Raw genomic sequence first — 13,053 nt, forward strand, 5'->3', positions numbered from 1 at the left:
ATTATATAATAAATACAAATTTATTATTGGTTTATTTATTATCAAGAATATGAATCTATTTTTAACTTATTAATACTATAATAAATTCTGTTTTTTTTTTTTCACATTCTTACTTTATAATGTTTCTAGAGAAAAAAAAATCCCAAATAATAAAATAATAAAATAATAAAATAATAAAGAAATAATAATAATAATAATAATAATAATAAATATCTAAAAAGAATGGAAATATCTATATGAAGGATTCTAATTATTAATGGATTAGGATGACATGATAAGTAAAGGGCTATTTTTGGGAATAATTAAATCACAAATTAAAAAGTGCATGCATTTTAAATTATTTTTAAATAGATGAAAATAATACTAATTTCAAATACTTGAGGTTTCTTTTTTCTATATATTTTTATATTAGTGAATCAAATCTCACTTTTTCCTATAGTTTACAGTATTACAATTTAGAAATAACAGTTAAAAGTAAAATCTAATGAGTATTAAAGTGGAAACCAAATCAATACAGAGATTCTTTTTATTCATTATTTAGTGTCTTGGATATAATTTCGTAAATTTATTATTAAAATTATAAAGTAGTAGTAAATTTTGTATAACATTGAAAAGGTTATATTATATATATATATATATATATATATAATATAAAAATAAAAATTGTCAACTAATAATACAAACCCATAGAATTGAAGACAATGGGTAGTGATCCTCTCAATTTTATCCTCATTTATTTTAGGGTTAAGATAGGAATAACTTTAAAATATGCCTATAAATAATGATATTTATTTTAGGGTTAGGATTCATATAACTTTAAAACAAATCTAGAAAAAAAAAAGTGTAATACATCTATCTAGGAAAAAAATATAATATAAATATAAAACTTGCCTTGGTAGTTGAGGTCCAACATCAAAGGGTTAAAAAGAGTGAAAATGTGGAAGTACCACTATAAAGAAAGGGGAAAAAGAGATCCAGAAAGTATTCGTTTTACTAGATGTTGGGTGGTAAGGAAAGATAAGATTAAAATATAGAAGGGTGTTGGGTGTTGGCTTTCTTAACTTAGTATAAGATATTTATGGCAGTTACTAATAAAATTCATTTTCTAGATGGACTATGGTTACATAAGGGAATGTTTGGACAGTTGGATTTGTCATCCGAATTGGTATCAGTCTGTGGTCTTTCCAGCTAAGATTTTTCCTTCTTTTTGTTCTTTCTAATATCATCTCCTAATTACAATTCTTCTTCCTTCATTCATGCTTGAGAAGAATGCACAATGAAATCTTGAAAGAGGGTAGGATTGTCATTTTGAGGGTACATGATCACTTTGTTTTTGTTTGATAGATTCTCTCATATAACAGAGGAAACAGAGGTTTCTGGATAATTTTAGGATTGTTTGACAAGTACCCATTCCTCTTAGACTTGTAATTCACCATCAGATACATCCAGAAATCAAAAGGGCTTTCTCGGTGTCCATTTTTTCTCTAGGAAAATTGGAGTTTCTCCCTTCTTGCTCTAGAAAAAAAAAATGGAATTTTCTTTGTCAACCAATCAGTTTTGAGAAAAAAAGTTCTTATAATGAATAAGCTCCAGACTTGAGGAGGTTAGTTTTTGTATATATATAATGTATATATATATAACAGTTCATGTAAATTTTGATTTTTTTGTAAATTAAAATATAATGTTTTTTTATATTGATAAATAAAAGCCATACTGTTTTAAATGTTTAAAATAATGTTTGAAAAACAAAGTCCCTGAAATGGGAACAACTTAAAAGGTTAATTCTCAATTTAGACCAAAGAACAAATTAATTTATATAAAATATTTTCTTTGAGATTTAATTTCTACATTTGTATTAAAAATATGTGGTAACAAAATTTTCTATTAACATTAATTTATTTAAATAATTAATATTATTAATAATTTATCTTATCAAATTAATTTTAATTTATAAAATATTACTGATAAAAACTGAAATTTTGATTTAACCAAAATAAAGATGGGTAATTAATAATTAATAATTTTGATTTATAATATTGTTCTTATGATTTGTTTCCTTTTTATTTATCTATACTAAATCTAAAAAACAAAACGACCACCACTTCTCTCACTCTTTGAATTTGCTCTCCAGGTGAGCATCCGGAAAAAGGCCCTATTTTCCTCTGCCACTCTCAGGTACTAATCTATTTTCCTCTGCCACTCTCAATCTTTGCAGGTACTAATCTAATCATGTTATTATTATTTCTTTTCAACCCCCATTTGCTTCCCAAGAAAATCCATTCCCCATTCGATTTCCGGGAAAATTCATCCTCGTTTGATTTCCAAGAAAATCCATGTAAAACTCCTAAGGAAAAAAAAAAAATTCTTTTATTTTTTTTTGCTCCCTATATTTTCTGGATCTGTTCTAGGGATTTATTTGCTTTTGTGCCATTGGATTTCAATTTCACAAACCCTAAATCCACGATTTTTAAGCCATGCTGAAAAACACAACCTTTGCCTGCAAATCATGTTCAGATTACCAAATAACATCGGTAAATTTCCAAGATTTTGTATCCAGTGTGCGGGCTGGACTGGTAGGAAATATTGGGAAATTTTCGAAAAATGGGTAAAAATACCCATTAATACCGAAATCTTGACGATATTTTTTAAAAATTACTCAAATTTCTATCAACTGATAATCGGTGACAAATATTGTGTCGCCGAAATTTTTTGACATTTCAATCCTTCATCTCAAGTACTAAGCTGTTACAGAAATAAGAGAAGAAGGCTAGATCCGATCTCAACAAGCAACGATAACAACCCAAATTAACTCATAAATCCATTACATTCGTACCTGGGAAAGCTCCTCTCAGCTCGAGCCATCTTTCTCTGTTTTCACTACAAGCTCTCCTCGCGAATTGTGGCTGTGAAAGAAGGTGAAAAAAATATGGGTTTTTGGAGTTAGGGTTTGGTTCAAGAGAGAAGAAGGGATTTAGGGTTTGGTTCAAAAGAAAAGAAGAGATTTGAGGTTTGGTTCAAGAGAGAAGAAGGGATTTGGGGGTTTGGTTCGGTTCAAGAGAGAATAAGGGATTTGAGGGGTTTGGTTCAAAGAGAGAAGAAGGGATTTGGGGTTTGGTTCAAGAGAGAAGAAGGGATTTGGGGCTTGGTTCAAGAGAGAAGAAGGGATTTGGGGTTTGGTTCAAGAGAGAAGAAGGGATTTGGGGCTTGGTTTAAGAGAGAAGAAGGGATTTGGGGGTTTGGTTCGATTCAAGAGAGAAGAAGGGATTTGGGGGGTTTGGTTCAAAGAGAGAAGAAGGGATTTGACGTTTGGTTCAAGAGAGAAGAAGGGATTTGGGGCTTGGTTCAAGAGATAAGAAGGGATTTGGGGGTTTGGTTCAGTTCAAGAGAGAAGAAGGGATTTAGGGTTTTGATTCAACTTAGAAAAAGGGATTTCGGGTAAATCTCACTGTTATATTCTAGTAAATATTTTTAAAAAAATATTGCCACGTGGAGTGTCTAGATGGTTGATGACATGTAAATGAGCCATGTCATTAGCTTAAGTGGAACATGGATTTTCTGAGCAATTAATTATGTCAAAGTGCATGAGGGTATTTTGGAAGGGCCTCAACATCACTATTACAGTGTATGAAAGGTCGTTTATTTTCCACAAAATCCACTGAATTTGAAAAGTAAAAAGTAAAGTTTCCAAAAGACAAAATTTTGACCCTTGATGTATGGTTACATAATTCCCCCAAAAAAATGCCTTTTTCTTTACCTCAGAAAAATCTGCCTTTTTCTTTACCTCAGAAAAATCTGCCTTTTTCCCAACCATCCCGCTGCCTCTCTACAACTAGTCACCTTTTCGCTCAACTATGTCCCCCCTTTTTGAAACAACTCGTGCATCAACTCTTTTCTTCCTGCTTTTCATCCCGTCTAGCCATCCAAGGACAGCTCCTTCATCAACAACTCTCTTTCACCTACAGTCCCCTCTTTGTCTGCCCAAGGACAACTCCTTGGGGTGGCCAACAAATGATAATAAAAAGAATAGAATAAAACCCCTCTATCCGAGGGGGGTCTACACCAACATTATCAATATTGATTTTAGTATTTTTATTTAAAGTTGAATAAAATAAAAGGCCAACATTATCAATGTTTATTTTAAATATTTTAAAAATTAACCTAAAATCACATCTACTATTTTACCACATATAAAAATAAAAATAATAAAGCTTCTATCCCGTGACTGTCCATGTAAGCCAAAAGCATTACTTTATAATCATTTTTCAACATATCCATAGATACAAGAAAGTATTGAAGTAATAATAAAATCTTGGGTAGTGGGACAGAAGGAAAATGTAATAACAATTAATCAAATGAAAAACTTGTGGCTAAGATGATGGCTTAATAAGTGAAAATAGAAAATAATAATAATTTCTTAGATGTAATTATGTGAGGTAAAATAGATTATTAAAAGAGGGTTAGGAAGTAAAGGGGGGTCTATATAAATTTAGGAAGTTATTACTTTTAGATAACTAGTAAATAATTATTATTATTTATGTTTATTTTTATGTTAGAAATTGATCAAGTCCTTGAAAATTTTGATTGATTTTTTTTAGTCAAAGGTTAATAGTTTAATAAGTAATTTGATAATTCTTCATTTATATTTATCTATTTTTAAAGTATAAAAATATTTAAATTGTCTAAAGTGGATCAAGTAATATTTTTTTTTTAAATATATTCTATTTTGTTTTTCAATTATAAAATAAATTGAGAATATCTTATGATTTGTATGACTATTATGAAAGTGATTTTTATCTTTATTTAATTTATTAAAATGATTTTAGAAACTCTGTTTATTAGTGGTCTTGGTAAATAATGGATGTAGTTGACCTTTGTTACCCTTGATAGTTTAGTGACACAGTGTAACCCCAATCAATAAGGGTGTTATTAACCTTTGGTACCATTTACTTCCAAATCATCCCATCCTGGAAAAGGGGGAACAGATTAAGGCTACCTACCTAATTCAAGTCTCACTATTTTGACCTAATGTTATTATCAATGGATCATAGTAAAATGCTTATTCATGAAGTTCTTTTGAATATGAATTGATTATGAAATATGCATTATGCTATTTTATTTTTAAATTAAAATATTTAATTCTTTAAAGAAAGTGAACTTAATTATTGAATTAAATAAACTTACTTGCTAATTGACATTTATAAAAATAAGTTTTGGATAAATGCACCATACTTCAATCAGTTTGAAATTTTATTACATCCCATTTTATTTTGAGTGAGAAGGAAGTTGAGTAAAAATAACAAATGAAAATAAAGAGAGAAACAATTGATGAAATTTTAAATTAAGCAAAGTAAATGAAATTAACCAAAAACTATTTATGAATTGAACAGTTGGAAATCACTATCAATCACCTCTCTCATGTGTAACACCATAAATAGACATAAGCGTCATCTTCATCCATAAGAAGACAGCCAAAGAGAAGTTGGCAGCCACAATGACTTATTTTTGAAAGTCGACAACGGGCTTAAATAGAAGGCATCTCTGCTAAGAAACCTATCACATTTTATCTTCACAGCTACTTTCTTTCTCTTTTTGCTCATGGACTTCCTCTTCTCTTCTATCCTCTTTGCCTTTCTTCTCTTTCTGTACATGCTGTACAAAATGGGAGAGAGATCCAAAGCCAGCATCTCAACTAAAAAGCTGCCCCCAGGGCCATGGAAACTACCTCTATTGGAAACATGCATCAGCTTGTTGGCTCTCTTCCTCACCAATCCCTGAGTCGCTTATCCAAGCAATACGGGCCTCTCATGAGCCTACAACTTTGTGAAGTTTACGCACTCACTATTTCATCACCAGAGATGGCCAAACAAGTTATGAAAACCCATGACATCAATTTTGCTCATAGGCCTCCTCTTTTAGCTTCCAACGTTCTATCTTATGATTCTACAGATATTCTTTATCCTCCGTATGGCGACTATTGGAGACAACTGCGCAACATTTGTGTAGTTGAACTTCTAACTTCCAAGCGTGTCAAATCCTTCCAATTGGTTAGGGAAGCGGAGCTTTCAAATCTCATTACAGCGGTCGTTTCCTGTTCAAGATTGCCCTTCAATCGTAATGAAAATCTTTCCTCTTACACGTTTTCCATTATATCAAGAGCTGCTTTTGGTGAAAAATTCGAAGACCAAGATGCATTCATATCAGTTACCAAGGAAATGGCGGAGCTGTATTCTGGTTTCTGTGTTGCTGATATGTATCCTTCTGTCAAATGGCTTGACCTGATTAGTGGAATGAGATATAAACTTGACAAGGTATTTCAGAGGCTGATAGGATACTCCAAAACATTGTTGATGAGCATAGAGATAAATTATAACCACAAGCAGGGAAGCTGCAAGGGGAGGAAGATCTAGTTGATGTTCTTTTAAAGCTTCAACAGCATGGTGATCTTGAATTTCCCTTAACTGACAATAACATCAAAGGAGTCATACTGGTTAGTTTACCCTAGAAAGTTAGGTTTGATTAATATTTTCAACAATCAACAATCATGAGCTGAATTCTCATACTGTAAATGTTTGTGGTTCTCATTAAAACCACAATTAATAAAGGATTCTTCCTTTGAGTAAGGTATATACCCAGTGAGATATTACACTTGTTGACAATCATGAGTAATTATCCCCAAGTTGGTTCTCCAACATTCAAACCCCTAATTTTTTCTCTACTGCTAGCTATGCAGATAAACTAGAATAACTAGAATTCTTGTAAATATGTGATTGTATCTCAACAACTATAGTTTCCTTATTGTTAGTCAATCAGTCCTAAAATATAGGATCTAAAGTTGTATACAGTGGCTATTTATGCCCATCCAGTAATAGAGAAAACTATTGGAGTCTTCTCCTCACATACTCTGTATTTTTAACTTGGTATCAGAGCGGGTATTATTATCCACTCTATATCATCACAACCTGAATACTTTTATACCCCTTGCACCATGACTAATGGAAAACCCGAATCATCCTTTGTACCAGTTATCCATGTTCAATCAAAAAACCCCAGTTTCACAACTAATGTCATCTTTATCGAAACCAATTATGATGTCTGGTCTCAAATCATGGAAATGCAGATTATAGAATGTGAGAAGCTTGAATATCTTACGAGTAAAACATCTCCAAAGGTTACTGATACTTCCTATGCGAAGTGGTACGCTGAGAATCTAAAGGTCAAAGGATGGTTGTTGACCTCTATGTCATCGGAGATTATGAAACGATATCTTAGATTGCCTACTGCATATGAAATCTGGACTACTCTTGCTAAAGCATTCTATGATGGGGCAAATGAATCGCAACTCTTTGCACTGAATCAATAAGCATTCTTCACAAATAGGTTGGTCATCCTCTTTCCACTAATTATGGTGATCTGATAGAAAATTTTCAAGATCTAGATCATCGTGATAAAATTGTTATGAACGACCCCGATGATGTTATTGCCTATAAAAATCAATTGAGAGACTACAGGTGCATATTTCTCTGAATGGACTAGATGCAAAATTTGAACAAATTCGAGGTGAGATTCTCAAGAGGGATCCTGTACTGGATCTTGAAGAAACTTATGTGTATGTTCGTCGTGATTCTGTTCGCCAAGATGCACTGAATGGCGAACTTGAACATTCAGAGCTATTTGCTATGGTAGCTCGCTGAGTTAAGTATCAACAACCGCAAACAAACCCGAAACTAGATTGAACATCTGGTCCATTGAATCATGATCATAATCAATCGTTTGGATCACAAAATCGCAACTATGAAATAGGACCTGCACGACTAGAACGTATGTGTACTCACTATGGTGAAACCGAACACACTAAGTCACGGTGCTATGAATTGATTAGATATCCAGAATGGTTGGATTTTTCCAAGGCACCTCGCAAACGAAATTTCAAGACAAACCACCATGCTTCTATTGCTATGATTGAGCCTAGTCATGCTTCCACCAGAAATCTAGAGAAAGCCTCATCTATTGTTGCTACTTCTGGGAATGTGGGTAAGGCTCTTCATACCTCTACTCACGTTAGTCATAGTGAATGGATAATTGATTCGGGTGCCACAAATCACACGACCTTTAACAATAATCATATTTAGTCCATAAAATCCTCAAACCAACATATAGTGTCCACAACCAATGGTACCCCTTCTCCAGTGTTAGGAGAAGTTTCAATTTCTCTTACAAAAAATTTGAATTTAGATTCTGTTTTGGTTGTTCCTTCCTTTAGTCATAACTCATTGTTTGTTGCTCAAATAACCCTATTTTAAATTGTGTTGTGATTTTTGGTCTAACCTTTGTGTCTTTAAGGACATTCAATCTTGGAAGACAATTGGTTATGGTACTAGGAGAGGAAAACTCTACTATCTAGATCTAATGCTGGCAAGCTCAAATCAATTGGCTCAAGTTTTTTCAACTAATACTCCTGATAAACTTCAAAGTTCAGAAATCTAGTTGTGGCACAGGCGTTTAGGCCATGCATCTTTTGGATATTTATAGAAATTGTTTCCACAACTTTTTTCACAATTGACTGTTTCAGATTTTAAGTGTGAGATTTGTGAATTGGCTAAAAGCCATCATGTTCCATTTCCCATTAATATGAATAAAAGTCCTGTACCTTTTATGGTTATTCACTTTGATGTATGGGGGCTTACAAATACTCCTTCTTTGAGTGGAACACGTTGGTTTGTTTCATTTATTAATGATCACACTCGCATGACTAGGATTTGCTTGATGAAATCAAAGAGTGAAGTGAGTTCCTTATTTCAACAATTTCACAAAATGATAGCAACTCAATATCAATCTAACAATCAGGTTATCCATATTGATAATGGAGACGAGTTTATCAATCAAGACTTGAAATGGTACTTGAATTTACATGGAATTGTTCATTAGACTACTTGCCCTTACACCCCCCAACAAAATGAGGTAGCTAAACAAAAAAATTGTTACCTTCTTAAGGTTGTTTATGCTTTCTTGTTTGGAGCTCACATGCCCACCAGCTATTGGGGTGAAGCCATCACTACTGTAGCCTACCTCATCAACCATATACCTTCTAATTCCCTACAATTTCAAACTCCCTTTGATGTCCTTCATCATACTGTAAGTGCCCCTACTATACTGAATTTGTCCCCTAAAGTTTTTGGATGTGTAGCCTTTGTGCATTTTTACAAAGGCTTGAGAACTAAGTTAGAACCCCGAGCACTTCGATGTGTATCTGTTGGCTATGCCTTGCATCAAAATGGCTATCGGTGTTATCACTCTCCCTTCTCGAAAGCTTTATGTTACCCTTGATATGGTCTTTCATGAAAATGATATGTATTATTCTGAGTCTTCACTTTAGGGGGAGAATAGAGATGAAGTGTAGACTTTACATCATCCTTTGGACAACTTGGATTTTATAAGAGATAATAACTTGGAAACTAGTGGTGAATGTTAAAGTGATGATAACACCATGGATAACGGGAAGGAGTGTACAAGTGAGATTGGTGATGGTCTAAAATTTTTTGAGGATGAGAATCAAGGTCTGATGGAAGTTTAGAATCAAATGGAAGTGCCATTAGTCTCTCACGATGTACCAGCTAACCAATTATCTTCTCCAGCCGATTCCATACCTGAGTTATATGAAAATTCTGAATCTAAACCTCACCTAAAAAGGTTACCCAATCGAGTCACAAGAGGGAAACCCAAAGTTAACCATGAACCTGTCATCAACTCTAAATATAAATATCCCATAAATAACTATGTGTCCTGCCAAGATTGTTAAAGGAAAGTATGACATTTGTGAATCAATTATCTGTTGTATCTATTCCTAACAATGTGTAGAAGCCTTGAAAGATCCCAGATGGAGAGAGGCAATGAATGAAGAAATGAAGGCCCTTCAAATTGACTTACCTGTAGGGAAGATACCTGTTGGATGTAGGTGGGTCTTCACCATTAAATACATAGTCGATGGAACTGTTGAATGGTGCAAAGCAAGACTTGTCACCAAGGGATATACTCAAACATATGAAATTGATTATATGGAGACATTCGCACCAGTGGCCAAAATTAATACTATTCATATCCTATTATCTCTGGCGGTGAATCTTGACTGGCCTTTACACCAATTTGATGTAAAGAATGCATTTCTACATGGAATCTACAAGAAGAAATATATATGGAGTTGCCCCCTAACTGTAATCGGCAAACTGAAGGAAATAAATAGGTCTGTAGGTTGAGAAAATCCCTATATGGTCTGAAGCAGTCTCCTAGAGCATGGTTTGGAAGGTTCACAAGTTTTATGAAGTCTATTGGTTACAAGCAAAGTAACTCATATCACACTCTATTCTTGAAGCATAATAAAGAACAAATCATAGCTCTTATTCTGTGCGTTGATGATATGATAGTGATTGGAAATGATTATGAAGAAATGAAAACACTACAGGAGCATCTTGCCCATGATTTTGAGATGAAAGACCTTGATAAATTGAAGTATTTCCTCGGAATTGAAGTGTCAAGATCGAAGAAAGGTATTTTTCTATCACAAAGAAAATATACCTTAGATTTACTAAATGAAACTGGTATGACAACATGTAGTCCAACAAACACTTCTATGGAAGAAAATTTGAAATTGTGTGTGCATTCAAATCAAGTTCCTACTAACAAGGAACACTATCAGAGACTAGTTGGAAGATTAATGTATCTTGCACATACTTGGCCTGATTTAGCTTATGCGTTGAGTGTGGTTTGTCAATTCATGCACTCCCCAAGCAAAGAACATATGAATGTTGTCATTCATATCTTACACTACTTGAAGTCATCTCCAGGAAATGGAATTTTATTCACAAAAGGAGACAATTTGGATATTAACGGCTATACATATGCTGATTGGGCTGGGTCAATTCAAGATAGATGTTCTACATCTTGGTATTTTACGTTTGTAGGAGGAAATTTGGTTACTTGGCAAAGTAAAAAAACAGAAGGTAGTTGCTAGATCCAATGCTGAAGCCGAATACAAAGGAATGGCTAAGGCAATATGCGAATTGTTATGGATCAGAAATCTGGTGCAAGATTTACATATTAAGCAAGTCAGCCCTATGAAGTTATATTGTGATAACAAGGCAGCATGTGATATTGCCCATAATCCTGTCCAACATGATTGAACCAAATATGTTGAGGTTGATAGACATTTTATCAAGGAGAAACTGGAATCAAAATTGATTGAAGTTCCTCATGTTCGATCTCAAGACCAGCTTGCTGATGTGCTGACCAAGGCAATGTCAAACCAAGTATTTAATGGTTGTCTCGACAAACTAGGCATGAGCGACATCTAGGCACCAACTTGAGAGGGTGTGTTGACAATCATGAGTAGTTATCTCCAAGTTGGTTCTCCAACATTCAAGCCCCTAATTTTTTCTCTACTTCTAGCTATATAGATAGACTACAATAACTAGAATTCCTGTAAATATGTGATTGTATCTCAACAACCGTAGTTTCCTTATTGTTAGTTAATCAGTCCTAAAATATAGGATCTAAAGTTGTATACAATGGCTATTTATGCCCAGCCAGTAATAGAGAAAACTATTGGAGTCTTCTCCTCACATACTCTGTATTTTTAACTATACCTATGTTTTTATTCATCACTTTGATCTATCCTCTTCCAGAACATTTTCAGTGGTGGAGGCAAGACAACATTCACTTCTGTGGACTAGGCAATGTCAGAAATGCTGAAAAACCCAAGAGTGATGGAGAAGGCACAGGCTGAGGTAAGGCGGGTGTTTGATGGAAAAGGGAATGTGGATGAAACTGGCCTTGACGGATTAAAATTTTTTAAGCAGTAGTGAAAGAAACCTTGAGGCTACATACTCCTTTTCCTCTATTACTCCCAAGGGAATGCAGGGAGATGTGTTGGATTGATGGATATGAGATACCCGAGAAGACTAGAATCATTGTTAATGCTTGGGCAATTGGCTGAGATTCTGTTTATTGGGTTGAAGCTGAGAGATTCTACCCAGAGAGATTCCTTGATAGTTCAATCGATTACAAGGGTACTGATTTTGGATATATTCCATTTGGTGCTGGAAGAAGGATATGTCCAGGCATACCGTTTGCTATGCCTTACATTGAGCTGCCACTGGCACATTTGCTCTACCATTTTGACTGGAAGCTCCCGAAGGGAATTAAGGCAGAGGATCTAGACATGACTGAAGCATTCTGTCTAGCAGTCTGCAGAAAACAAGATCTGCACTTAATTCCCATTCCTTATAATCCATTGCATGCCCAGTAATACTACCCAGAAGAAGCATTAGATTGATGGACGTTTTTTATTTGGATTAATGTGAGCTTTCTGCTATATGTATTGTCTTAAACAATAGTATCTATTTCTACTATATATTGTAATTAATGCAATTGAAGTTGCTACAGTATAACGAAAATTTATTGTTCTTCAATCTTTATGAATCATTGTGTTTGTCCCCAGAAGATGATTGGAGGGTATCCTAAAGGAGATTATCCCATTTCATACGTATATACTATCTTTTGTGCACACAAGATCTTCATAGAATCCAAACAATTTGAAATACCAACATCGGACTTCATATCACTTGGGATGCCTCATAGAGAGACCAAACTTAGCAAGCTTCGACTGAACCTCAGGTAACCTATCCAATCAGTAAGTTTAGGCTTATGCAGGTATATGACCTGGCGTAAACCTTCCAAGTTATGGCACTAATTGGGCCACAATTGTAATTAAGTATAGTTTTTTTATTGTCATAAGTAATACTTACCTTCTCGTAATCTTTTCAAAGCGCTGCCTGTGCTTGCAGGAATTCTCAACTTGAGTTTGTCAAGCTCCAATTCAAGGGTTGAGTACCTGGTGCAAATGTTGTCCATGATTCTAATATGAAATTGGTATATATATATAATATATTCAAGTACGATGGTGTTCAAACATTAATGTTTTCAATAATGCTTCCAACACTCTCTCTGGTATCTCACTCTACATATCACTGTCTCTAGAACAAGAAGTACCAAGTACTGATA

General features: G+C 34.0%; 1 pseudogene; it reads left to right on the top strand.

Annotated features, from left to right (window-relative positions):
* The first annotated feature begins 5,595 nt into the window (after positions 1–5,595).
* On the top strand, positions 5,596–12,298 carry LOC100266628 (cytochrome P450 71D10-like; annotated as a pseudogene).
* The last annotated feature ends 755 nt before the right edge of the window (positions 12,299–13,053 follow it).

Source organism: Vitis vinifera, chromosome 10 (assembly GCF_030704535.1).
Source record: "Vitis vinifera cultivar Pinot Noir 40024 chromosome 10, ASM3070453v1".
Lineage (NCBI taxonomy): Eukaryota > Viridiplantae > Streptophyta > Magnoliopsida > Vitales > Vitaceae > Vitis > Vitis vinifera.